The following is a 27,678-nucleotide window of genomic DNA, read 5'->3' on the forward strand; positions in this document are numbered from 1 at the left end:
GCCCCTCTCCCCAGAGCTGAACACTACAGTGTAAGTTCTATTAGTGATTTTTAACTCTGGCTGTGCATTAAAATCACCTGGATGTGCTTTAAAACCCTGTATGTGTTCCTCCAGCAGAGGTTCTGATTAAACTCATCCAAGCAAGAACCCAGGCATAGGTACTTTTTAAGTCTCCCTTGGCCAGGCGTGGCAGCTCACGCCTGTAATCCCAGCGCTTTGGGAGGCTGAAGCAGGCGGATCGCCTGAGGTCAGGAGTTCGAGACCAGCCTAGGCAACATGGTGAAACCCTGTCTCCACTGAAAATATAAAAATTAGCTGGGCACAGTGGCATACACCTGTAGTCCCAGCTACTTGGGAGGCTGGGGCAGGAGAATTGCTTCAACCTGTGAGGCAGAGATTGCAGTGAGCCATTATCATGCTACTACACTCCAGCCTGGATGACAGAGCGAGACTCTGGAAAACAAACAAAAAAGTTTCCCTGGAAATCCTAATGTGCAGGCAGGGTTGAGAGCCCGGAGATTTTGTATCTGGGTCGGGACTAGGCTGAAGCCAGAGAGGTGCCTAGGTACAAAGCGTAAGGAGGTGCTCACACTTGGATCCGTCTAAGTTGGCCCATTTTGCAGGTCGCATTAGGAACTTAGTCAACATGGGAGTCGATGTCTTGGATGGAGATGGGTTTTAGTTTTAAACTTACCTATTGTAAAGAAAGTCTTTAGGGCACAACCTGTTTATAATTTGGTGATTTCTCCCTTCCTTTCTTCCTACTTCTTTTACTGTCGTACTCTTTTAACTCCTCTCACTCCAAACCTCTCTGCCTTGTTTTTACTCTCTCCTCATTTCTAGCACTTTCTTCTCCCCCTGCCTCCTCCTCCTCCTTTTCCTCCATCTTCTTTTCCTTCCATGTTCTCTTTCCTCCAAGGGTGGCTCTTCTCTTTGTCTTTTCTTGTGTACTTTGGCCACTTTTGTTAGCCACATTCCCTTCTCATTATTCCAGGCCCATTCATGTGTCCTGGATCGCTTTTTGTTTTTCTACCTCCCCCAGTCCCTCTAATGCAGCACGCCCACCACTGCCCCACCACTGGCCAAGTAGCTCCAGTCTAGGACAATCCTACCAAGGCTCCTCCCAAACCCACGCTGGCTGCATCAGCCTCCAGTGGCTGTTCATGGACCTTGCTTGGCCCTCAGTGACACCAGATGGATTTTTTAGGTTGGGAGGGAGGGTGAGGGGGTAGTTCAGGAGGAGGAAATAAAAATTGGCGAGGATAGAGAGATTAAACTGTCATTCTTTTTCTCCCCGAAGCTACTTTGAGGAGTAAAGAGAAATGCCTGTAAAAGTTGTAAAACCTTGATTCATGGTAGAATCGGGAGGCAGGTTCCCATCCTGCCACCCATCCCTGGCAGTAAAGCTACCCAGGCTAATCTTTTGACTGTTTCTACCCTCTGGGCTTCCTTGAAAGATAAACAATTCTATCGTCCTTTCCCTCACTCAGCCCCCTCCAGCACTATTGGCACTTCTGAAGTTAGAAATAAGCTGCTTTGCATCAGAAATGGGCCAGATCTTCAGAGCCCGGCCAGCAGCTCCTTTTTCTTGTGTGGGAAACATCAGAGTAAGGAGAAAAGCCCAGAGCCCAGAAACATCAAGCTGGAACTGTTGAAAGGTTTCCTTCCTGCCAGACTGTCCAGACAGGCGGATAATGCAACATCCTAGGGAATTTGTCCTGGAATGGTCTGAATCTTGTGGGAGAGGAATGAGGTGCTTGTCCAGGACTCTGCTCTTTTATCCATAGCTGATTGCTGTCACTTTGGTGCCTTGGCCCGTCCTCATGTACCCAGTTCCCATCTGTATCCCAGGAATGCAGGACAGGGTGAACACAGAGTGGTGGGGGAGGCCCAGCTGCAGGCCTCTCTGCTCACTCAAGGAGCATGGCCTGGGTGTGTCCACCTATGTGGGACTGGTCTTTGGGACCAACCACTTAGGTCATCCGATTTTTGGGTGGCATTAACAGGATATCTGGAAAGAGGCTGAGATTGCCCACAGCAAGCCTGTGAGGTGAGGGCAGAGGAGGTGGGGCCAGGATGGCATTCACTGCTCTAATCTCCTGCTGCAGGAGTGTGATAGAGAAAAATGAGCGGACAGCCTGTTGGGCTTGTAGCAGGCTGGCTAAGAGAGAACGGACATATTTTAGCTGAAGGGTACACTGTCTTTCCCTGTAGACAGGGCAAGAGAATAGAGAAGCAATGTTAGGTGGCAACCGTAATAATAATTACATGGTACATGATACATGTCTTCAACTCATTTTCATAGGCACCTTGCTGGAGCCTGCAGATAAATACAACACAGCAAAGTACTCTTATCCTCATATCACAAGAATTCAGAGTGTCATGTGACTTGTCTAAAATTTATATTGCTAGCAAATTGCAGAGCTGAGTCCTGTCTTGGCCCATACCTTGAAGTGTCCTGCTTAAGTGTCATGATACTGCACACTCTGAGGTTCAGCCAGCTGCTTTGGTGAAACCCACATTGGATGTCATCAATGGAGTCATACAAATGGGTAAAATAAATAGGCAACTTAGTGAATTTGAACTCAGTCTGGGTTGGGATGGCCGTTGCAGGAGGGTACTAGAGGGGCAGAAGTGGGAGTGGCAGGTGTTCTTCTCAGTGGCATTTGCCAGGTATAGATTAGGGCCACAATGTGTCCACTGTAGTCAGTTGGCAATCCTCAGGAATGGGGTCCAGCTAGGAGGGGAAGAGCTGCCATGGTCTAGGGGAGGAAGCCTGAATTTTCAAAGTCTAGGGCTAGGGTTTCAGTGAGAAACTGAAAAGATGGTGGGAAACCAAGGCCCACATAAGATGATGGTGAAAAATCTAAGCCTTCCTCATGGGGCAGAGTGGGAACATTAGGACCAGATGCTTTTGTGGCATCTAGGGGCTGAGTCTGTCTTATTTCCCAGTAGATCCTCTTCTCTAGTAGCTATGACAGATTGTACTTTCCAAAGATGGCTGCAGTAATATCTCTCATCTCACATGCTTATTTTACACTGTAACTTTAACACTCCTCTCATGGAGAGGTGGAATCTATGTTCCCTCCCTTTGCATCTTGACATGTTTGCGACTGTGGAAGAAGTCATGCTATATGTCTTCTAAGACTGGGTCAAAAATGGTACCATGGTTTCTACCTTACTCACTGGAATGTTCATGCCAAAGCCCTGAGATGCCATGTATACAGCTTGACTTCCCTGAGATTGCCATGCTGGGAGGAAGCCCAACTGGTCCATATGGAACAGCCACAGGGAGAAGCCCTGAGACTGCATGAAGAGAGATTTCTGGCCAGTTCCCAGTTTGTCAGTTTCCCCACTATTTCAGCTCTCACCACCAACTGACTTCAACTGCCTGACAGACCCTCAAGCCACAGCCACCCAGTAGCTTCCCAAATTCCTGATCCAAACAAAATATGAAAGATTATAAAATGATTGTTGTGGTTGGAAGCCACTACCACTAGGCTGGTAGTGGCCAGCCTAATGGTAGTTACCATGATTTGTTATTCAGCAATAACTGGAACCATGGGAAACCCAGTTCTTATAGCTCAGGTGGTGCTGGGATCACTGGGAACAGGTATGAACACCTGGGCTGCATTGGGACGAATAAACCCAAGGTCAGACCCTGATGCTTGCTTATGTTTGGAGAAAGCCTCATCTAGCATGGCATCTTGTGAGTATGTAAAAATTCAAGAAGGTCCAGTTGGCTAACATTGAGAAGGTCCCAAATGAGAGTGCAAGGTATCCCAATAGGAGGTGGAATGTATTAGTATTCAGATATCCAGGCGCATTCAGTCCATGCATCAGACTGGTGTGCAGGGACAGAGATCAGGTGTGATAGTGGTTCTCGTGAGGTGTGGTTAAGTATTGAATGAGGTGAATCTGAGCATGCAGACTAGTTCTAGCACATAGAAGGTTCTCAACAAATACTGAGCTATTATGATTATATTATTACAGACTTTTTCTTCTTCAAGAGGTTGTTGTTGCCATTATTGTTACTATTTGGCCTACCAGTGTAGGCAGAGCCATGGTTCTAGAGAGTCGGCATTAATTAACCGTAGACAAAGACCACAGTGTTCCTATTCAAAGCCAAGTCTCATAACTCTAACAATTCAGAATTCACAGCTTCCAAATGATACTGTAGTAGTTCATTCACTTCCTCACTGAGGTAGGAAAGCAGGTGTTCTTAATGTCTCCAATTTCCAGATGAAGAAACTCCAATTTCCAGATAAAGCCCAGAAAATCCACTGATGTCTAAAAAGCTTACAACTAAGAAGCAGCTGAATCAGAACTTAAATTCAGAGCCTCCAGTTTCAAATTAGGTCCTGTTTTCTCTATGCACTCCTCTGTGTTGACGCATAAGACCTAAGTTCCTCAACTCCCTCTTGGCCAGAGACCAGAGCAGGGCTGAGCCCACTCATAGCCGCAGGCCAGGTGGTCCCCGCCATGCCGAGTGGAGGCGGGAGAGGCTGGGCGCCTGGCAGGTGACAGTGCTTCCTCATGCTTCACAACTGCTAAGACAAAAGGAAGGCACTCTGGGTGGGGACAGTAGCTGCTGCCAACCTAGAAGTAGTTCAGTGGTATAAGGGAAGTGGCCTCCTGCCCTCAGGGCCTTGGACGGCGCCGTGCTGTCCAAGTCCAAGCCATTTCACAAAACGACCAAGTTTGTGAAAGAGCAGGTTTCTGTGAGTGTGAAAGTGGATCCAGATGAACATTCTCTTCCAAAGTCTTCGTGGAGCTTCCCCAGTGGGAATTTGGTGTCTTCTCCCCGTGTCACTGCAGACACGTTTCCCTAAGTTTAGTCTTGTCACACGATAGTGCCTGCTTTTAAAGTTGCCCATATGTGAACCACACGCTCGCTCTCTCCCTCCTCATGGTGTTAAAATGTGGGCAGGTGAAACACTCCTCCCAGCTGAAATCCTTGTCGTGTTAGAACTATGTGTCCATTCTGTCCCCCGAGGGAAATGGAGGTCTCTGGATTTTGGCTAAAGCCCCAAAGCAGAGTGCAGTGGGCAGTAAGTATCTGTATATCATAAAGAAAGCAACCCCTCCAGAGGGAGACCAAACAGGCCCTTTGCCCTTCACCCTGCCTACTATCCCGTGAAGTCCACATTAGCAGGAGACACAGACTCATAGCAAGGGGAATCGCTGACTGATGAGCTGAGGGCTTTTGGGGACGGGGCTGTGGCATTTGTCCTCCCCTTCTCATGGTGCCCCCTTCAGGCAGGTGAAGGAGGGCTGAGAAGAACCCTCATCAGAACTGCCCTTGGGTGTGGCCCCTGCTGTGCGCTCTTCCTGGGAGACAGGCCCTCTCTGGAATTCCTCAGCACACTCCTCCCCACAGAGCAGGAGCCAGAGCCTGTGGGATTAAGGGGGCGTGTCCTCCTGGAAGAAGAAAAAGTGCCTCCGCCTCCCTATCATGTTCCAGGTGTCCAGGCCTTCAGAATGTGTCTCTTTCCAGGGCCTGCTCCAATCTACTTTGGGTCCTTCCCCCAAGGTGGACTGTGCTCAGCTCTGGGCAGCAGTTTGGGAAGGATGTGGGTGGATCTTGGATGTACAGTCTGGGTGGCTCACTGCCCTTATGGTGTGGAAAGCAGTTGAGGGTGGGAAGAAAAGCAGAGCAGCTTGTCGGCCAGCGACAGGGTCTGGGGAGGGGAGGAAAATCTCAGATTCAAATTCCAAGAAGACTGACCATTCTAAATGCAAACTGACCTTTCAGGCCATTGAGGAGCTCTATTTGTCAAGGTGGGAAGCTAGAACTTATTTTATTTAATAGTAATTTTGACTTGACTTGTAACTTTGAAACATTTCAATATTTGGCATTTTGGTCTCCATTTGGCTTTTGCCTTCATTGGCTCTTGCAATGTAAGGGGGACCTGCAAGAAGGGAAGCTGTCCTCTGCTCGCTGGCTGGCTGACCAAGAGGTACAGAAGAGCAGGGGTTTACCCACTGCCTCGGGAGAGGTTTGCACGCATTCCTGAGAGTTTAGGGGTAGATGCGAGCCTCAAGCCTGGAGCTTGCTGGCACACTCTGAACTCAGGGCTAGCTGGGGTGTGAGCTTCCTGTGTGAGGTCCAGTGGTCCAGTCTTTAACTGAACTCTTGTCCTGGAAAGTGAGGGTTGCCATTGGGTGGCACTGAAAGGCCCCTTATGGAAGGTCCTTGGTATTTCTTGGCCACGGCCAGATGTGGGGATGTGTCTTCTCACTACCTAGGGGATACAATCAACCCAGTGCTCTCTTTTGGTGGCCAGATGGCAACAAAACTGGTGTATCAGATATGTAATCCTCCCCTCCCTCAGCTCAGAAAGACTGGAGGAAATCCACTCTCGGGGAGTTTAGGCTGCTCTGATATTATAAGGATGTACGTTGGCCGAGGCTCAGAGTGAGTCCTTTGGGAACCAAAAGTCCTGAATGATGGTATTGTTGCATTTGATTGCCTCTGAGGAGTGGTCTGAAAGAAAAGAAGAGATAAAGTAGAAATGTTAAATGTTTCCAACAAAAGCTATTAGGGGAGAATTTCCTGACTCAGTATTTGTTGGCATTTTTTGAGGTTTTTTACAGACAACATAAGGTTACTCTTTCTTATGTGTGTGGTTTATTTTGTTGTTGTTTAGTTTTTCTTTCAGCTTATTGGTTTTCATTGATGAGAGTGTTGTGCAATCCAGGAGCCCAGGCATTGCCAGGAAAAGAGGGGAGCCATTCGGTGACCGCTCATGCTCAGTGCCAGCGGAAGCCTGAGCGTGGTCCTTGCTATCCTGGCCTCTGCTGAAGTTTGACCCACCCTCATCTAAACACATCAGAGCTGTTCTCTTGGCAGCCTCCAGTCCTGGGAGTGTTTTCCTTCCCACTCCTGTGGAGCACTGGCTTATTAACCCACACACCATGCAACCCCCGACTTCTGTGGAGCAGTGAATTGTGTCTTCCTCAAATATATATGTTGAAGTCGTACCCCCACTACCTCAGAATGTGATGTATTTGGAGAGAGGATCTTTACAGAGGTGGTCAAGTTAAAATGAGGTCACTAGGGTGGGCTTTAATACAATATGACTGGTGTTCTTATGAAAAGGATAAATTTGAGGACAAACCCACACACAGGGAGGACACCATGTGGAAGACAAAGGCAGAGGTTGGGGAGATGCTTCTATGTGGTAAGTAAAGTCAAAGATTGCACACATGTTTGAACATCAAATACGACAGTTTGGCATTTGAGAAAACAGCAAAAGCAGGAAAGTCACTATCACCTTCCCTTAGCCCTTTTCTCCAGAAGTAGGTCATAAAATCTAGAAAGAATTTTCTGAGCTTTCCCTGCAGCAGATCATAAGACCTTTATGTGAGAGGTGCCCTCCCTATAGCTGGAGGAAAGAAACATCCTTATCTCTGAGGACAGGGACACAGAAGAATCTGAACAAACAGGACTTGCTAAATTTCTCCCCCCTCCCCCCCACCAACTCCGTTTATTACCATTAGGTAATAATGGTACCTCATGGTACCTTTGTCCAATCATACTTCTCTGCAATTATCCACTTCTTCACCAAGCTTAGGATAACATTACAGACGTTTCCCTCTTTTTTTGGGTCTTCATCTCCAAAGGTTATGCTGTGTAAAACTTACATGAAATAAATCTGCCATGCTTTTCTCCTGTTAATCTGTCTTTTGTTATAGGGGCCACAGTCATGAACCCAACAGGGGAAAAAAAGATATTTCTTGTCCCCTGAAGACTTTTAGCCTCCAGGACAGTGAGATAGATAATAAACTCCTGTTTTTTACCCACCCTGTCAATGATACTTCATTACAGCAGTCCTACCAAACTGATACTATACTAGTTAAATAACTTGGAATTCTCAAGTTGGCTTTCTCTTCCTCTTTATGGTTTTCCTCTCCCCTTCCCCTTGCCTTCCACTCTACTATGTTGGATTAGGTCATGCTCTGGAGCCAGATTGGTCAACTCAGAGCTCTGCCATTTACTAGTTGTGTGTCCATAAGCAATTTGTGCCTTTGTTTCTCCATCTATAAAATGGGAATAATAAGAGTAACTCCCACTTCTTAGAATAAAGGAAATAATTGATGTAAGGCGCCTAAAATAGTGCCTGCCTTGCAGGGTAGAAATTCCCCGTCACTGTGCACAATCCAAGTATGTAAATGTCAAGGGTACTGAGTGGCTACTCTGAACAAACCCAGTGGTGTCAGTATTGAAGGAATAGATTCCAGATTAATAGAAGACATTGTTTCTGTTGAGCTGTTTCACTCCTGGGATTTATGATGTAATTGGAGACATGAGACACTCAGAGGAAACAGTTCATAATGCAAGGCATGACGTGATTACAGGATCGCAGGATCAGCATGCTGGCTCTGGCAAGCATTTCTGACCCTGACAGCACCTGAGAACCCTTGAGGGTGCTTTGAAAATAGACCACTGCCTGGGCCTTTTCCCTAGACCAGTTAAACAGAATTTCTGAATCTTGAATTAATTGGTGAACCCCCCTTTGCCTCCATTTCCTCATCTGCAAAATTAGGGCAATACTTTACCTCAAATCTATTGCTGTGAAAATAAAGAGTGAATGCATGTAAATGCTTGTAATAGTGCCTGCCACATAAATATTCAAACATGAATACCCAGTAGACGCTGCTGAAGCTTTTCAGAATGTTGATGCCTATTCACTTGGAAAACTCTCAGAACGACTTTCTCTGCTGTCCTTGTCGTGTGAAGGCTGTGGCAGTTTTAGAGTGCTTGAAACTAGCGCTCCTTGTTGGGTAGCATAGGAGGACAAGGTCCTTCAGTTGTTTACTTAAGTTGGTGCACACAATTTAGAGACATTTTAAAGGAATATTGCAGTCAACAGCTCCACAAATAATGCTGCAGAAACGCAAAGATGAGCTGGCTGGGCCAGTGGAGGAAAGGCAAATGGGTTCTCTGGTAGATTCAAGAGGAAAAGTGATCCCAGAGCTTGAAGGTTTAGGATATTAAAGACAATGGGTTTTTGCTAAGCGCTAGGCCTTATACATGGATGATTCTATTTAATTCTTACACCAAATGGATGGTTGCTATTATCCATTCCCACATTACAGATGAGGGATGAAGGCCCAGAGGGGTTAAGTAACTTGCCTGAAGGTGGTAGACAAATGATTTAAATCCAGGCTGTCTCCAGATCTGCTCTCTTAATCACAGCATCACAGCCTCTGGACCCACGTAGAAGACCCTGTGGCTGAATCAACGGGTGGGTCACCTCAGATTCATCCTTCATCCTTTCCTCTTTAACTATTTTTCTTCTGTTTTGATCACCTCCTCTTGAAAGGGATGGATTTCCATCCTAGGTATGCAGGCATGGCTGAACGAGATACGATACCTGACACTGGACAGATGGTATGAACGGTGGTTTATTTATACATATGTTCACTCAAAGCCCCAGGAGGAGGACATCTCATGCGTGCAAGGCCACATGGCTGCTGCGCTTGGAAACGGAGGGAACAAGCAGAGGCAGGCAAGCTTTGCAGTATCAGGAGAGTGGTGTGCCCCCTGATTTGTGAGGGAGAATGTGGTTACCTTGTTTGAATAATTCCTTGGTCTGGCAGGGAACTGAAGCCCACTACTCAGGGGTAAGCAGGAACTGTACCTGGCTGCTGCTTTTTTTTTTTTTGGGGGGGATGGAGTTGCTCTTGTCGCCCAGGCTGGCGTGCAATGGCACAATATGGGCTCACTGCAACCTCTGCCTCCTGGATTCAAGTGATTCTCCTGCCTCAGCCTCCCAAATAGCTGGGATTACAGGTGCCCGCCAACACGCCTAACTAATTTTTGTATTTTTAGTAGAGATGGGGTTTTGCCATGTTGGCTAGGCTGGTCTCAAACTCCTGACCTTGTGATCTGCCTGCCTTGGTCTCCCAAAGTGCTGGGATTACAGGTGTGAGCCATCACACCTGGTCTCTTTTTCTTTTCTTTTCTTTTTTTTTTAAGAGATGATGTCACCCAGGCTGGAGTGCAGTGGTATAATCATAGCTCACAGCTCACTGCAGCCTCAAACTCCTGGGCTCAAGTGATCGTACTGTCTCAGCCTCCTAAGTAGCTGGGACTACAGGTACAAGCCACCATGCCCAGCCCTGTCTGATCTCTGATAAAGAGTGTTGTATGGCTAGAAAACCTTATCCTTGGGAGCGGAGTGAGGAGGGGAACTCGCATCTAGGTCATTTGGGGCCTGCCATACTTTGCCAGATGTCAAGGCAGCACGTAATATTGGGTGTTGACTTTAGGTCTTACATCATACCTTCTTCTTTTGTCTTCATCCTTTCCCCCACTTCCTGTGCTTTCCTTCTCTCTCCTCTCATTCTTAGGCAATGGGTTTAAGGTCAACAACACAGGCCTGGGCTCAGATTCTTGCCCTATCACTGACCAGCTGTGCAGTTATAGGTGAGGTTCTCAAGATCTCTTGGCTTCTGCCTTCTTATTCCTAGAAATCAGAAAATATAAGTCCCTTTAAAATGCATCTGTTTCGAGATCTAAATGAAAGCCTGAAAAGCACTTTTATCACAGTGAAAAGTGCTCAATAAATGTCAGCCATGCTCATTTAAATGGCCTGACTCTGGTAGTGACATCTGGGGCCAAAGGGTAGCTCTTGATAGCTGTATCTGAAAGCCCATTTCAGGATGAGGCAGTGTCAGCTCTGTTAAGGTGACAGGATTGGGCCTGAGCTCTTAGAAACTTGGCCTCAATAAGACTCTAGCTGAGGTATCTTTTCTTTCTCAAGAATCTCAAGGTCTTAGGCCAGCACAGCCTGTGCACTCATGCTTACAAAAAAAAAAAAAAAAAAAAAAAAAAAAAAAGACCCAAAACCAAACAGAAAAACGCAGCAACAATAGCTGTTTGGACCCACATGTCACTCTCTTATCTCCCACTGATGGCCTGTGCCAGTACAATCAATTGTTCCACTGTCCCATTTGGTAACTTGGAAACTGTTTGTGCTGAGGATCTATGATATGCACTTTGGCTGGAACTCATGTCCTTTTGGAGGTGAGGAGGGAGAAGAGGAAAGCAAGATGACCTGGTTGGGGACAGGCAATTCTCTAAATGCTGGCATAAAGGGATTGAGTTCTTGAAAGCAGGTAACTAGAAAGAGAATATTGTTCTACTTCCTTTTTTTTTCTTTATTCTCTGGGTTCACATTTCTAAGATCTTTAATTTTCAAAACTTAAACAAGAAAGTGTATTAATCTTAAATGTCTCCCATTAATCATCAAGTCCAGCCCAGTGACGAGAGATAGATGACTCACTTCCACAGTGGATTTCTTGGTAATGGTGGGTCAAGGTTTGCCCCTCCATTTCCCCTCCTGTCTCGCTAATGGAGAAAGCTTCCCCTTAGGAAGTACCCGTCTTGGAGCAATTTGTCAAGGGAAAATTGCAGGTGGGAATAGCCACTGACATGAAAATATTTCTCTTAGGGAAACAAGGTGAGTAGCATAGCATGGTGATTATAAGCATAGGCCCTACCTTTGAGAGTTGTTGTAGGATTAAATTACAGAATTAAATAAAGCACATAATTCAGTGTGGGACGTAGTAAGTAGGTCTGCGATAAATAGTGAATACTTACTACACCCCTTTACATGCCAGACACTGTACTGAGGACTTTTGCCATCATTTGAGCCTCATCATATTTTATTGACTGAGCTATTATTTCCCTCTGGCTTGCAGACGCAGAAGCCAAGATGCTACGTGATTTGCTCAAGATCACAGAGCTAGTAAGAGACAGAACCAGGATTTGTACCCATGTAATCGGACTCTGAATTGCATGTTCCAATCACTACACATGCTGCTGTCTCGGTGAACAATGACTCTTACTATGAAACAGGAGGCAAAATGAGCTTGCTGCCATGAGGATAGAGCCCAGGATGTTGTCCTGTATGTTGTAGAGTGATGTATCCTCTTCTACCCCAATGACCACTGGGGTCCCTGTAGGCAAATTAGGGGTGATTAGCCATAAGGAATAAATCCAGCCACTCCACTGTTTTTGCTGACTGATACTCAAAAGTTCTTTTCTAGAAACTTGAAATTCCACAATATCAGTAGGGAGGAATGAGAGGTTACTTTTAGTTCCCCAGGCAGCATGCCAAAGGTTAAGACACTCTTTAAACAATTTTAAAGAGTTACCCTTTCTGACCCTGACAAATCTCATCCCATAAATGTCAGATATGTTGCTCTGCCACACAGCAGGTGGTCTGTCCCCAACTCCCAGTTAATGCTGGGCCCTGGCAAAGTCAGGAGGTCGTGCTGTGGGTTCTACAGAGGGGCCTGTCCAGATGTGGATGCCCTGGGTCTTGGGAGAGGGCTTCCAGAATGTGGGGCAGGAGGTAGTGCTGAAGGACAGCTTCAAATTCTGGGAATACTTGCAACAGTGAAAAGGCAAGTCTATTTTCATGTGGTTGAAGACAGTCCTACCCTCTAAGACCATCTGCAGATGTGAGTCTGGCAGTTTCTATGAAATGTCTTTGTCCCCAACTGGCAGAATCTAGAAAAACCCCGTGGGGTTGGAATGACCCAATTTGCTGACTCCGAAGCCAGGCTTTGGTTATCATGCAGGCAATTCTGTCTTCACGCAGTTGCATGTGGGTGAGGCTGGAGCAGACAGCATGTTCCAGAACACCTTAATGATGTCAGGACGCTTTTCATTGCTCATCTATCACATAACAGCTCAGATTTGCAATGTGCTACCCGCATTCTCCCTTGAGCACAGACAATGCATTCTTTCAACAGTGTGCGGTTCCATGGGAAGGGCTCTGCTGAAAGTGAAGTGGTGGGGTCCAGAGCTGCCCCTCTGGGAAGAAGGGGTGTGGGGGCAGGTGGGGACCAGATGCCTGGCCACAGCTGAGCTGGGGATGAGCACATGGAACAGCCACTTCTGGTTACACTTACTCATTTCTCTGTGCTGAAAGGTGTCATATAAATGCTAAGTAGAACAGAGAGATGGGGCCTATCTATTTGCATTTTGTCTAATGTGAGCAGATGCAGATAGAAAAGAGGCTTAGCCACGGCCGTTCACCTGCCCGCTAGGCCTTCCGTCCAGTTCATTTCAATGCCTCCCATATCAGTTCCACTCCAGCACTGCAGCAGACATGGCATGGGGTGCAAAAGGGGCACATGCCCTCTGTCCTCAGTGGGTTCGCAAAACTTGTGAAAGAGACAGGTTTAACCACAGGAACCATCTGAGGACCATACAACCCAGCATATGGCTCCATGGTAAGTCATGGGGAACAGATGAAATGCTGGAGGAGGTCGTGGAAGAGAGGACCATGCGTGGATGGACAGGAAGACTTCTTAGGGGAAACAGACTGGACTTGTCCTGTGAAGCTGGCCAGCAGGTAGGGGGGCAAAGATGGTGAGCATCAAGGGTCTACGCCCTGTTCCAGACCCTCACATCTGCTATTCTGCTGACATACTCCCCTCCTCTCTTTCAATGGTTGGGACACCCTCATCAATTAGGACTTGGCTTAAAAGACTTCCATGAGGGCCTCCTCAACTGTTCTAAGTAGGAGCACTCTGTGCTGCATTATTCACTATCACAGTATTCTATTTTTTTCTTCCTCTGCTTAATACGATGCGTAATTAGATATTTGCTTGTTTCAGTCTTCCCCATTGCGTTTCAGCCACCACCCAGCCATGTGTCTGCTTCATTCACTATTGTATTCATAGACATGCACAATGCCTGGAGCCTAAGCGGTACTCAGTAAATACTTGTTGAATGAATGAGTGACCTTTGAGGAAAGCCTCATTTAGCAAATGTATTTGTTGGCCAGTTGAATCCAAGCTCTTGTTTTATATTCCAGAAAGAAAACCTGCAGATTCCATTGATCTGGCTTGGAGCTGGATGTTTTTCAGGAAGAAGAGTTTTCATTAAAACACAACCATAACAAAGCAAGAAAAAAGAGCAATTGATGTAAGCATGCCAGTCAGGTCCACATGTCAAGAAACAGAATAAAAAGAAATAAAAATAGACAAACAATTGTAAATTATACCAAGGCCCTGCATAAATATGACTTGTTATTATGCATAATACAATACATGGCATTTTAGTCTTGGAACCTGTCCAGTGTGGTTTATTATTGGAAGAATTGGGTGAATCTTGTTAAAAAACAGCTTCACCTAAAATTTGATCCCTAGATATGAACCCAGGGGACAATGTTAGAGGGAGTTTCCAAATATGGTTTTAAGTAAGGAGTTGTGGAGTTCTCATTTCATCCTCTTCAAAACTTCTTGTTTTGAATGGATGAGTAGATGGCATTGTTCTCCTTTTTAAAAACAATTTTTTTGCTTGGTGAAGACCAGAAGAATCATGCCAGCTCTAATGCAGGAGAGAAATATATTTTTAAAAATAAATATCCTTGGCTATACAGTTTATTGCCTTTCTATTCAAATTTAGTCTGAGCAATATATAATTTTAATTATAGAAATTAGATGCTAAATATCAGAAATATCCTTACATTTCTTGAGTTAACAAAAATGATCTTCCTTTACTTGTGTAAAATTTCATTTGGAAAAAGAGAACAGAGAGTAAAGAGATGGAGTAAAAAGATGTGCATTTGTAATGCTGGCTCTGTGCAATCAGTATCTTGATAACTATATTTTATACAAACTCTCCAGCAAAACCAGAGAGTCAAGATGTTTTAGGAATTACTCCTCCCCACTCCTCCACCCTCACATTCCACCACTGGGAGTCAAATTGTCTGTGGAAAAATACATCCGAATATTGAAAACGGCCTTCTGATTGAACTGTGGTGTATTCTTGAAGCTGCCATGCAGGAGTCTCATTTAGCAAATGCAAGAGTTTAAAAACCCCACAGATCAGGTACTTTATGATTTACAGAAGAGGAAAAATAACGCTGGTGGTTTGAGTTTTAAAGCACTTTGTCAGGACTGCCTATGATCTTCTTAATACTGACAAAGAATAATGACTCATATTTCTAACCATTATGGTTGGGTTGAGGTGAGGGTCAAAAGCTGGGCTGTATGAGATACTGGTTCCTAGCCGGTCCCCATCCTCCTCATCCCCACTGTTCTCTGGGCTGAGACTATACTCAGGCAGAGGAGAGATAATTGCTATAGTCAAACTCAGGATTGCTGTGAGGGACCTCTTTCTTCTCTTCTTTTCTTTTCTCTTTTCTTTTCTTTCTTTCTTTCTATTTATTTATTTTTTTTGAGATAAGGCCTCACTCTTTCACTCAGGCTGGAGCGCAGTGGTGTGATCATGGCTCACTGCAGCATTGACCTCCTGAGCTTCAGTGGTCCTCCCATTTCAGTCCCCCTAGTAGCTAGGACTACAGGTGCACATCACCACAACCAGCTAATTTTTTCTCTGTGTATTTTTTGTAGAGACAGGGTTTCTCCATGTTGCCCAGGCTGGTCTGGAACTCCTGGGCTCAGGTGATCCACCTGCCTTGATCTCCCAAAGTGCTGGGATTATAGGTGTGAGCCACCATGCCAGGCCAGGATCTATTTCTTTTGTACCCTGGTTTACTTCCGGGTGTTATATGCAGGACACTGATCAACCCTCACATTCTCTGCCTACAGTGTATATAACTGTGTTCAAAGGGCCTTTTCCCAGAGCCAGACTCTAAACCTTGGATATATACAGATGCCCAAATGCTGTAAAGTACTATAGAGTACAGATCATTATATAGTATGAATATGATCATTTCCAAAAAGCAATGTGATTTTAAAACTTGCTTTATTGCCTAAGCTCTGGAATTGATTATTTTTCAATCTTTTTTGGATACCTGTGTTATCTTGGTCTATTTAAATTAATAAGAATGATGGTTATGAATAATGTGCTGTCATTAACATTTACTTGGATGTCAGAGAATGGATGTTGGCAGTGGGGATATTTGTGTGGATGCAGAGCCTGGGACTCATTCCTTCTTACTCACTACCTTTAGAACTTACTCGTCCTTCTACTGCAGAGGATTGCACTCTAAAAGGGTAGATCTCTCAGTCTGGCAAGTGGAATCTCCGATGTGGAAATCAAAGAGACCGTATGCCTTCTAGCTTACCTTCCTGAAGAACTGTCAGACACTTAACAAATTTTTAGGCTTGTGTGCAGCATCAGGACAACAGGAATTATACGAGTAGATAGAAGGCATTAGGCTCTAGCATGCATTATTTTTAAGCCAGAGAATTAAACTGAAAGAAAACCGAGAAGAGAAAAACAAATTGATGAAATAGCATTGAAGATTGAGAAACAGATCAGTACACATGTTACTTGGACATGTATGTTAAAAGTGGTATAAAAATCAGTGGGGAAAAGATAACTTACTAAATTAATGGCGTTGGAACAATTTCCAGGGAGAAAAAAATTACTGGATTCGTTTCTCATACCACACACAGAAATAAACATAAGAAACAAAGTTATAAAAGAATGAGAAGAAAATACTGGATTTCTTCACTACTTCTAGAGTGAGAAAACTCTTTAAAATACCAATAAGTATATCCTATAAAGACAAATATTTATCCATTTGAGTATATAAAGTGTAAAATTAAAACAGGAAGGATGAGGCAGGGAGAGAATTTATACCAGGTATTACAGGCAAAGGATTAATGTCCGAACTATATGAAGGAAGAGGGTGGGAGGAGGGTGAGGACAGGTAAACTACTTACTGGGTACTACGACGATTACCTGGGTGACAAAATTATCTGTATACCAAACCCCTGTGACACACAATGTACCCATGTAAGAAATCTGCAGATATACCCCCTGAACCTAAAAGTTGGGAAGAAAATAAAAGAAAATATAAACATTCAAAAAAAGAGAGATAATACATAAAAAAGAAGCCACTTTAAAAATAAGCAAAGAGCAGAGAAAGACAATTCAAACAGGAATAAATCCAAATGGCAAATAAACACATTAAAAAACTTTCTATCGTATTGGTAATCAGCAAAATGCAAATAAAGACAAGGAGATACCCTTTTATAGCCAACAAACTGGCAAAATCAAAATGGTTAATGACATAAACTATTGGTGAGAAATGGGAGTTTACATTAGCTTATTAGTATGGTTCATGAATGTAGTCAACTCTCGAGAGCAATCAGCAGTTTTTGGTAAAATCTTTCATAGGTATAATGTATGACTCAGCAGTTCTACCCCTACATCTCCTTGTTTGTAGAGGTGAAGAATTGGAAACAACCCAAGTGTCTAGTCAGTACAGAATAGGAGTGGTTTTCAAGATATTTAGCAATAAAATAGGTACAGGCACCAACCAATCACAGCATATGCTGTTCATAGAGTGGGGCAAGGTCCTGCCAGATCAGGGCAGAGTGTTTGGGGCAATATTTTAATAACAGGAATGGCTGTACTGGTGAGGATGCCTGAATTTTCCTGGGTTATTTAGAGTGGAAGTCAAGGGAAGGGATTCTGGATTCAGATCTTCTGGGGTTGAATTCTAGCTCTGTGGCTTAAGAGCTGTAAAACCCTGGGCTGATTCCTGTTTCTCTCTTGCTTTACTTTCTGTCTTATATGCAACAGGGATTATAACAACGTCTTCCTCATGGACTTGTTATGATGATTGAGATAATACACAAAAAGCTTTTAGAATACTTCCTGGCACATCATAAGCTCTCAATATATGTAGTAGGAAAATAGAAATGGATAAATAAAATGCACTGTATACTAATGGATAGAATATCCCACAGCAATTAGAATGAATGAACTGTATGCATTAACCTGGATAAAGTTCAAAAACAATGTTGATTGAAAAAGAAAGGCTTCAAAAAGATCAATTTATATTATTTATGAATGCATATGAGAAATTAAAAGAGAAACATGGACCAGGGAGATACCCATCAAATTCATGATATTGATTATTTCTTGAGAGGAAGAGGAATGTGATTGGTGAGGAATACAAAATGGATTTCAATCTTCTCAGTAATTTTTTAAATCTAAAAATAAAAAGTTCCAAAGCAAAATGACAAAAACATCATCATTTGTTGAGTAATGGTTTGACATTTATAATATTCTCTGAACTTTTCTGTATCTTTCATCTCTAAGAAAAAAAGAAAGAAGGAAGGAAGGAAAGAAAGGGAAAGAAAAAGAGAAAGGAAGGAAGGAAGGAAGGAAGGAAAAAGAAAGGGAGAAAGAAAGGAAGGAAGATGTTGGGCTAGATATCAGGAGATCTGAGTGCTAGTACCAGTTTTGCCTCTAATTAGCCATGTGACTTTGAGCTAACCACTTAAATCTTTCTAGATTTCAACTTCCTCTACTGGAAAATCAAGTTAAGAATAATATTTACCTTAAGGGAGTGTTTTTGAGAATTCAATGAGATTTGGGGCATAGTTCTGTAAATGCTAAAGCTCTACTCAAAGTTAGTTAAAATAAAATTGGGTTGGTGGATTAATAATTCCCGAGACTTCTGTAGCTCTGATGGCCTGTGGCTAGTGGAGGTATTTTGAGGAAGAAGCAGGACTATGTATATAAAGTTCTTAGCTCAGGGACTGGCACCTCGCTTGGAGCAGAGACTGCTGGATGCCTACTCAGTATCAATTCTCTCCTTCCTCACTCACAGGTTCTGATTTTATTCTGGTTGATGATGGGCCTAGAAACAGAGACATATTTCCTAGCCTCCTGTAAGTAGGAGTTGTTTGTTGGGTTTCCAGAAACCTTCAAGAATCCTGCCTCAACTGGGAGAGCTACGTGTTTTGCCTTTCCCTTTTTCCTGGTTCTCTCCTAAAAAGCAGAAATGGTGGCTGGCGTTCCAACAGCTGTCTTGGACCATGAGGTGACCTTTGAGGATGAAAGCCACAGCTAAGTATGATGGCAAAGAAAGATAAAAAATCACCTGGTCTTCAGTAACTGTGGAACTTCCATTATAGCCTGGGGCTGCCCACCTCAAGACCTCTTTTATGTGGGGGAAAATAAATTTGTATATCATTAAGTCACTTATGTGGGCTACTGTTATATGCAGAGGAACCTAATCCTAACTGATACATTTTTGTTATTCTGAAGATGCTTATTCTCTTCCTATGTGTTTTGACTAGGTAAATGGGTAAAAAATGAAAATAATAGTAAGGACACCTGTTGCTCTGCCAGCTATGTAAGGAAAGAAAGCCCTCAATTGCTCTCTCCCTGCCTCACTGACCTGTTTTGTTGCTATGAAGATTGTCAAGGACATGCCTCCAGAGGAGACAAACTCAAGGAAGGCTCTGCTGTGTAGCAGTCCCATGGCCCTGGGCTGTTCTTAGCTCTCATTGTGCCATTCACATTGGTGAGTGGGGAGGAGCCCTTCCCCCAGTAGTCTTAGATGGCGAGCATTAAACTTGTTGCCCCTGGTCATACTCAAAGGCAAGACCACAAAAGAACACAAGATAGCTCTGCCTAAAAGTGGAGAGGAGAAGAAAGAACATGATTCATGTTTGTCAAATCTTGCATTTATTATGTAGTCCAAAGCTTTCTGTGGTCTGATACTGCAAATTGCAATTTGTACTCTGTAGGAAAAATATTATACCAGTCATAAATAAGTACTAATCAATACTAACCAGTAAGCAAGACCTCATTCAAACTTTGGCCATGTGGAGAGCTAGAGGATCATTTTTTAATGTAGCAGAGAAAAGAGAGAGAGACACAAGATGTTCCCCATAAGCTTTAGTAGTAAAGAGGATATAAAAGGAATCCACCAGCCCCTTGGAGCCATGTGTGATAAGCAAGGTCCCAAATGAGAAATTCTCTGAAACTTAATGTGATAGTTCCAGCAATTTCACTCGAGATACAGATGTTAGGGAAGTGGGTTAAAAGGGGAATAAAAAAGAAGGAAAAAGAGACACAAAAATTCAGAGAAAGCAAAAGAGGGGAACATAAAAAAATGAAAGAAAAAAGCAAAGAAAAAGAAAGGAAAGCGAAATGGACAAGGGAAAGAAAGAAAAAGAAAAAAAGAAAGAAAAATGAAAGTAAGAATGAACAAAAGAAAGAAAAGAGAAAGGAAGGAAAGAAGGAAGAAAGAAAAAGAAGGAAGGAAGAAAGAAAGAGAACAAGCTTAGAAACCCTTCGCTGAAACTTTTTCTACCTCCTGAGTCAAATAAAAGCTCTTTCTTGGCAGTGGGTTTGTGTGCGAGGTGTGGTGACTTGAATTCAGGAAAGAGCCCGAGAGAAGTGTGCTTCTTCTACCGAGAGCAGTAGAACCCTTAGCATGTCTTCCTGCATTTATAGGCAGCCAGGGAACTCCAGGCCATTTTCCATGGTGCTCACCTTACCTTCAGGGGGTAACTCAAACCTCAGTCCTGGGCAGCCTCATCTGGGTTTTAATTCCGATACTACCATTTATGAGCAGCGGGCCATTGGGGAGGTCGCTTAACTACTTGCAGTCTGGTTTTCCTTGTTTCCAAATCCTGGGATTATCACCCCTCCCTTGAAGAATTGTTGGAGAGAATGAAAGGGCCATTGTGCATGAAAATTATTGGCAGAGGGCTTGACCCAGAGGAGCACTTCCATAAATGAGACACCTGCCTCGTGCGTTTCTTCTCCCTCACTCTGGTCAGATGTTATCGGAGGTGCCCTGTGCTGCATTGGTGAGATTCTCCCTGGCTCTGGGGTCATGGGTGAGAATAACAGGCAGAAGAGTGCAAAGGGCAGGACATGGCATGGGGAGCTCCACCCAGTGCCAGCAATAGGGGTGCAGATCTATAAAGAATTGCAAAACAATGACAAATCAACTAAAATGAGATCTGTTTTTTGGTTTTTTGTTTTTGTTTTCCTGAGACACTGTCTCACTCCCTTCGCCCAGGCTGGAGTGCAGTGGCGCAATCTCAGATCGCTGTAGGCTTCACCTTCCAGGCTCAAGTGATCCTCCCACCTAAGCCTCCTGAGTAGCTGGGACTACAGGTATGCACTACCATGCACAGTATATTTTTGTATTTTCTGTAGAGATGTAGGCTCACTATGTTGCTCAGGCTGGTTTTGAACTCCTGGGCTCAAGCAATCCGCCCACCTCAGCCTCCCAATGTGTTAGGATACAGGCTTGAGCCACCACGCCTGGCCTCTTCAAACACTGCATACAGCCCCTGAGATCTGTTTTTTACTAGCACCATGTACCCCCACTTCTAAATAATGTCATAATAAAAACTCTTCCCTGACAAAATTTTTAATGATCTAAATGTTAAACGATAGCTGTGGTTACTGTTGAGTTTTAGTACTCTATAGGCTTCAAATCAGCACATTGTAATTCTTTACCTTTTTTTTTTTTTTTTTTTTTTTTTTTTTTTTTTGGAGTGCAGTGGCGCAATCTCGGCTCACTGCAACCTCCACTTCCCAGGTTTAAGTGATTCGCCTGCCTCAGCCTCCCGAGTAGCTGAGATTACAGGCACACGCCACCATGCCCGGCTATTTCTGTACTTTTAGTGGAGATGGGGTTTCATCGTGTTGGTCAGGATGGTCTTAATCTCCTGACCTCGTGATCCACCTGCCTTGGTCTCCCAAAGTGCTGGGATTACAGGCGTGAACCACCGCACCTGGCCAAATTATTTACCTTTTAATAAATATGTCTTATATGGAAGTTAATCCAGAAACTTCCTGGTTATGTGAAAATAAGCGCTTATTTGAAGAGTCAGTTCATAATGGCTTGGAATTCTTTGAGCTCGCGTTGCCTGCCATTTGTTTCTTCCATGCTTATTGTGCTGAATATTCCTATAATAGATTTGGAAAAAAAAAAAACAAAACAATGATTGCAAAAGACAAACAGAAGTTGAATTACCTCATTTCTGACACTCAAACATTTTGAGTGTTTATTTGTGTTTAAAATTTGAAACTGAAACACTGAAAATTGGTGCGGTATGAAATTTTTGTTAAGTGCAAATTTTAGTTCATACATAAAATATTTTACTGAATGTAAATCATAGCTTTCAAATGGGAATGCACTATTATTTTAAAATTATAATTATTCCTTTTAAAACTAAATAATAAATCCAGTAAATAAAATATTACCACAATGGCATGATTTCACAGCTGCCTGACTTGTATTTTTTGTAGACATTTTGGTTTTATTAAAATTTACTTAGAAGTCGCCAGACAATTCTTTATATAAAATAATATATTATAAAGGATCAAAGCTCATGCTGTAAGGTGGATATAAAACCCTTGATTAAATAGTTGTGCCTTTCCCTTTTATGTATGTATAATAAATTTTCCCTCCCTCCCTTCCTTTCTTCCTTTCTTTCTTGCAAGGCTGGCTATATGTACAAAAATATAATAAAGAAAAATTTTCACTGCCTTTCCTGGCCACATTATTTTTTAAATTTCCAATTATTGATAGAAATAACTTTGTTGAATAGAGGAGGAGGTATTAAGGATGATCTGCTGTGGGTGTGAAATGTGGGAGATAGGCCACTGACAATAGGTTTCCCTGTCCTGAACACAGAACACCCAAAAAGGCATGTAGGTGCCAAAGCACGGGGCCTCCCAGTTGTTTAAAGAAAATACTTTTTCTCGGCTAAGGGCATTGATTTTCCACAGTCCTGTGAGCTCCAACCTTAAGGAAAATAGCAGCAGCAGTAGTCAAAACAAATAGCTTCTCCAGGCATCAGGCAGCTATTTCCATCCTTTCCTTTCCCAAATGGCCCAGACTTAGACTTCCTTCAGTCTGCTTCAGACGGTCCAATAGTTGCACCTTAAAGTCAGCCCACTCTGCAAACTGTGGAGGAAGGAGCAGCCACGTTGTAATCTTTTCTCCGTAAAGTTCATTGATTTCTTCCTGTTGCAGTGCTTTTTTCCTAATGCCCTTTTGAGACTGAATTAAACTTTAATTCTAGCTGAAGAGGAAGCGCCGGGAGGGTTGGACAGCACTGCTGCACCATCAGTGCGACCATTGGGGAGTTAATTATGCTCTAACTCTTTTGTGGCTTGGAGCTCATTACTTCCCCTTCCCCTTAGCCCCCCTTCCCTTTAGAGCTGTTTAGTTATTTCCAGCTGAAGTTGCTCATCGCCTGGAAGAGTCTCCTAGGACTCAACTGCTTACCAAACAATAACTGGAGCTCTTTCTGTCCTGCTATAAATGCTCTACTTCACTGGAGATGTTTCTTTTCATGATAAAAGCCTGGCTTTGTATACAGTCAGAGCAGTGCCCTCCGTCTTGCTGGACTGGGCCAGGCCAGGTCAGTAGTAAAATGCATGATGCAGTGTCATGGGCAGACAGCAGCTAATCTATTTCCCCAGCATGTCATTAACACAGGTGAACACAATCCACATCAAACATGGTTTCTTTTTTAAAGGCCCTATTTATAGCCCATTAGTAGTTAGGGCGAGTGAGAACAAGGTTTTTGGTGGTAAGAATGCAATCCATCACAGTAATTAAATGGGTTTAAGTATGGTACTAACCTGGAGAGTGCAAAGTGTTCTAACTTGACATATTTACCCCCCAGAATGAATAAAGGCAAGGAAAGTTCCTGTCCACTGTCAGAACAGGAACCTCTGTCTTTCAGTGTGTTTCTGCTTTTAGGAACTCTCTCCATCTCTGTTTTCCTTCATGTTCTGTCTCTCTTTAAATCTCTTTCCCTGTATATCCCTGTCTTTCTTTGTTTTCCTAGCAGATTTCTTTTTTTTTTTTTTTAACAAAACACTTCCTCACTTTAACGCTACAATATCGAATAGCATAAGTAAATCTTCCAGAAATTAAACCAAAAACCAAAACAAAACAGAAAAACCTTTACCATATTGCCCCTACTTTCAGCATTTTACCCTCTAGGCATCTTGCCAACTCCAGTCAGAGTAATGCACTTGGCTATGCAATTAGATTTTTCATCAAGATTTCAGAGTGGTCCTGGTACTGCCTCACATCTCCCTTGCTACCTGCTTTGGTTCAAGGGCAAAAATTCAAGCCACTTGGCTGATTAGATACCACCCTTAGCCTCCATCCCTGCTGAGAATGTGAGCTTTCCCATAAAATGCTGATCTTTGGTGCTTACAAAATAAGCAGCCAAAAGCAAATCTCAAGCTCTGAGCATGTAATTTTTACCTGTACACTGAAGCATATCATGGACCCTAGAGCCAAGGTGCTGAGGCGCCAGGGATATCAAACTAATTTCACACAACCTCCAGAAGCAGCTGCCTGCGGAGGGCCCCGGCCGCTGTTTCATACACAGAGCAGCAGCGCACACTGGTTTAGGATGGGAAATGAAGAAGTGGCACCATATCTAGTTGCAGCCACAGGGGTCACCAAAGCAGGCAGGATGTAATTATCCTTGATGCATCTCTTTGCCTCCCAACTTCAAGAAGTTTGTAATTCCTCCTTACATAAAAAATATAAAAAATTATATATGGTCATAATGCCAGCCATTGCTGGCTTCCAGAAACAGCTTTCAAATTTGCCTCTCTGGAAAAGGTGACCCAGGAGGGAGAATGCAAACACTAGCAACCACGTTTCTGAGGGCCTGGCTCCAGGCAGACAAGACAATGTGAGAATTTAGGGTCATCAAAAAAAAAAAAAACACCAGGTCAATCTATTTTTCATAAACATATATTTTATGCTACAGTAGTCATGGTATACCAGAAGAAGATTATATATTTTTTTACCCTTCTACTATAGCAGCAGGCTTTACGTTGATAAAGGGAAGTTATGTACCTAATAAATCACATTTAATGACTATAAACTATATTTTTTCTTTTACCCCTTTAAAAATCATTAACTATAGCATACATACAGAAAAGTCTAGTATAACAAATAATGAACACCATTATTTCAAAGGATGCAACATCATCAGTACCCCAGGAACCCTCATCTTACTTTCCCCCAACAACCCCTCATCTCCCAGGAGAAAGCACTCTATTCTGACTTTTAAGGTGATCACAACTTTCTTTACATTTTGACCACCTCTATATCCCTAAGCATTATAGTTTAGTGTTGCCTGCTTTGGAACCTTAGATAAGGAAAATCATACACAAGATATTATTTTGTATCTTTGCCTCTTTCACTCTATATTGTTTATGAGCTTCATTAATGTTAAGCGCATCTCTAGTTGGTTTGTTTTTATTGCCATTTAGCATCCCAGGGTATGAATATGCTACAGTTTACCCACCCCCACTGGGTATTTATTTACCCACTGGTATTAACATCTGGGTATGTTCCCTGGTGCCTGAATTTATCTAGGGTTTTTATGTAGGAATAGAATTGCTGGATCATAGAGATGTATGTCTTCAACTTGACTAGTGTTCTGTGTGTGTCTGTTTGGCATCCACTCATCACAGGGCCAAGTATATTAACTGTTTTTTTCTTATTTTCTGTGTTCTTGATTCTGTGGCGCTTGGAGGCATTGCAGATCCAGGCAGATGCTGCCCCTCCCAGAGTTAGCCAATTCCTAGAGATTGCAAAGGGCTTGGCAGAAAGCATACTTCTCATATACAAGCCAAACCAATCCAGGATCTATAGTCCCAACCACCCTCCTTATCTAACTCTCACACACCAAGCCAATACTTCTTCTGCCCTAAGTTATCCCAGGGCCAAGTTCCAGGCAACTTGAGACCACCCCTGTAACCCAAGGGCTGATAGAGGCTATTCAAACTAGCTCATCCTAAACTGTTTACTCCACCCCGCCTTCCCTTTTTAAGGAAACTCTGACAAAGGCTGTGCCCCCAGCTTTCCCCTACCTCCTGTCTTCTGCCTCCTGACCATACCCATGCTTCCCACGTGGCCCTGCATGGTGAACGTGCCCCCTTCTCTTGGGAAATGAAGTAATAAATTCTACAGTGGCATCAGCTTCTCTGTGTTGTCACTCAGTCATACCTCTATAAATTAAGCCCTGGGTATAATTTCAGAACAACTAGAAAATGTCAAACTGCTTTTCAAAATGCTGGTGTCATTTTATACTCCCACCAGCAGTGTATCAGCACCTTTCCAGAGATGCTCCTTGAATGAACAGGATATTTGATTGTTGTAATATCATGAAATCAGAATTTGAGTACGTCTGGGTGAGCTTCCTGTTTCAGAGATCTGTGCTGAATGCATAGTGAGGTCATTGCTGCAAAGCCATGGTCTTAGCCTTAGTCCTGGCGGTGGGGCAGTCAGGAGGGCACCTGACGGTATGCTCATTGGGTCTTTAAGGAGAAACCTTAAGATTCACAGTGAGTGGTGAATGTTGATTCTTTTGCATTCTGATGTAATGCTTTATTTTTAAAGCACTGAGCTATTTTCTGAATCCGCATATGCTTTAGTTGTCTGCTCAATATCTAGTTCTCCTGTCTTTCTTACCAAGAGAACTCTGATTTGGTTTGGGAGACAATGTGCCCAGCCCTAGTGATGGATCACGCCTGGCCCAAGTCAGTCGAATAATTTCCTTTCAGCTTACCAGCCTGCCTCACCTTTGGGGGTGAGACTATCCCTTGATCATGTGACTTGGTTTTGGCTGATGAGATATGAGCAGAAGCCTGGGGAGGAGGCAGATGTAGCTGGAACCCCCTTATCATTTCTTCCTGTGCTGACTGTTGGAGTTATCTCCAGAGCTTTAGGAAACATCTTGAGGTGATAATTGAATAGAATTTTCGAGTCCTGATAATGGCAAACCACTGAATCAATATCAGCAGCCACTTTGGTCCAGACTTCTTATGTGAGAAAATAAACCCTTGCTTGTTTAAACTGGTTGTTCGGGTTTTTTTGTTGTGCAGCTACACGCACTCTTAACTAATACACTGAAGGAAGCCTAAGTGTCTTTGTGCAGAAATTTGTAATTTAAAGGGGAGTAGAGTGGGAAATGTTGCGTCTGAATGATGCAAACGTGAACACATGGAGGATTGCCTTTGCCTTTTATTACGTACCCGCTTCTTTAATTTTTCACATATTAATCTATGTATTTTTCTATCACACATCTGAGCATTTACTATGTGCTAGGCATTGACTTTGGTGCTGGGGATAAATAAGACAATGTTGTTGTCCTCAAGGGCCTTGTACTTTATTAGGCAGACAGATACAGAAGTAGTAATATGAATACTAATAATGTCAGTGTGATAAGTGAATGACAGAGGAATGTCCAAAGTACATGGTTAGCACAGAAGAGGAGTGCATCACTTAGCCCAGAGTTGGCAGGGGTTGGGGAAGGGTGGCAGATAACCCAGGGAGGAAGTGAGTTATGGATAGTTGCTATTGTTTAATCTTGAAGTCTTGAAATGTCAAAGAGGATTTAAAAGTCACCTAGAAGGGAAAGGACATTCCAGGCAGAAGGAACAGGGTATGTAAGGGCACAGAGGTTTGGATCCATGTGATATGTTGGGGAACCACTGTCCAGTATTATTGGAGTGTGGCCCTTGAATCAGTGTAAATGTAGTTCCCAATATGAATGGGGCAGTAAGTGTCAAGTGCACATTTGTGATATAAGGTGACACATTTGAGTTGTCACTTTTACAGCAGGGGCCATGGAGTTCATCTGTAGTGGGACCAGGTCATGGGGTCCATTAGTCATGGGACCAAGATCAATCCTTGGCAGTCTTGTTTGCTAGGGATCATCTAATTTTTAAATGGCAAGTAAGTTTTGTCTTGTAGTCAGATCTGATTGGTAAGTAAGCACCCAGAATTCTATATTTTAAAGAATCAGAAGCTATATCTATTATGAGCTAGAAAGCCTTGATTGATGGTGTGGAGCCCATGGCCATGAATTTGCCACCCTTTTTCTAAATGCCTTGCTCTGCAGTAGTTCAGACCCTGTGGA

At 43.3% G+C, this 27,678-nt stretch overlaps 1 long non-coding RNA gene across 1 annotated transcript in view; it reads left to right on the plus strand.

Annotated features, from left to right (window-relative positions):
• LOC105475148 (uncharacterized) overlaps positions 1 to 12,754 on the plus strand; it is a 31,077-nt gene extending 18,323 nt beyond the window's left edge. The window contains exon 3 of the long non-coding RNA XR_983164.2: positions 11,713 to 12,754. This is a non-coding gene — a long non-coding RNA (uncharacterized lncRNA). The remainder of the gene's footprint in view (positions 1 to 11,712) is intronic.
• Positions 12,755 to 27,678: the final 14,924 nt, after the last annotated feature.

Source organism: Macaca nemestrina, chromosome 6 (genome assembly GCF_043159975.1).
Source record: "Macaca nemestrina isolate mMacNem1 chromosome 6, mMacNem.hap1, whole genome shotgun sequence".
NCBI lineage: Eukaryota > Metazoa > Chordata > Mammalia > Primates > Cercopithecidae > Macaca > Macaca nemestrina.